This window comes from Geospiza fortis, unplaced genomic scaffold (genome assembly GCF_000277835.1).
Source record: "Geospiza fortis unplaced genomic scaffold, GeoFor_1.0 scaffold344, whole genome shotgun sequence".
Classification (NCBI taxonomy): domain Eukaryota; kingdom Metazoa; phylum Chordata; class Aves; order Passeriformes; family Thraupidae; genus Geospiza; species Geospiza fortis.
In genome coordinates, this window is record NW_005054584.1 from 52,117 (window position 1) to 53,217 (window position 1,101).

Below are 1,101 nucleotides of genomic sequence, written 5' to 3' on the forward strand. Positions count from 1 at the left end.
TGTGTGTGTGTGTGTGTGTGTGTGCACCTGTGTGTGTGCGCACCTGTGTGTGTGTGCACCTGTGTGTGAGGGGCCCATGTCCCCGTGTGTGTGTGTGCACACCTGTGCTCACTCCTGCGGACGTGTGTGCACACACACCTGCGTGTCTCTACATTTCCAGCCTGTCTAAAAGGATCTCAGGCCCAAAATCCCAATCCTAGGGCAAGGGTGAGGTTGGTGAGCCTTGCACACACACACGCACACATACACACACACGCACACACACACGCACACACACGCACACACACATACATACACACGTGTGTGTGTCTCTACATTTCCAGCCTTCCTAAAAGGATCTCAGCCCCAAAATCCCAGTTCCAGTCCCAGGGCGAGGTGGGTGAGCCTTGCAGACACACAGACACACAGACACACAGACACGCACACACACACACACCTGTGCACACACACGTTCCCATCCCAGCCCCGGTACCAGGGGACCCCCACAGGGTCCCCCCGCAGTGAGGTGGCACCGGAGCTGTCCCCGCTGTGCCATCCAGCCTGGGGGCTCATTGCACACATTGGGGACCTGGCGGCACCCTCAGGGCACACAGGGGTGGTGCTGGGTCTGGGTGTCCCGATAACGGCCCCGGCCTTATCTGGGCACTGCCAAGGGCTCCCCTCCCTGCACAGCCTCGGGGATTTTGGGGGTCCCTCCCCGCGCTGTGCCCCCCTGTCCCCCCCCAGCCGGGTTCTCTTGGCCGAGCCCCCCTTGGCAGGGGCACAGCGGGCGTGTGGCACTGCAGTGGTGGGCACAGGGAGGTGGCACGTGTCCCCACGGGGGTGTCTGTGTGCTGAGGGTGACTCTGATTTATTTGGGGGCTGTGGAGGTTTACGTGGCTGCTGTGGGATTCACCAGCCCACGCCTCGATTTCTGTCACAACAACGGGGAAACTGAGGCACGGTGAAGAACATGGGTGGGGGGGCTGCCCATCAGCACAGTCACCCCCCGCCCACCCCCTGAAGGGGGGCGTCAGACCCCGAGGGGGGGGTGGGGGGGATGCTGAGCCCCCCAAAACGGCGATGGAGCCAGGGCAAGCCAGGGGGTGCTGATCTGAGCCT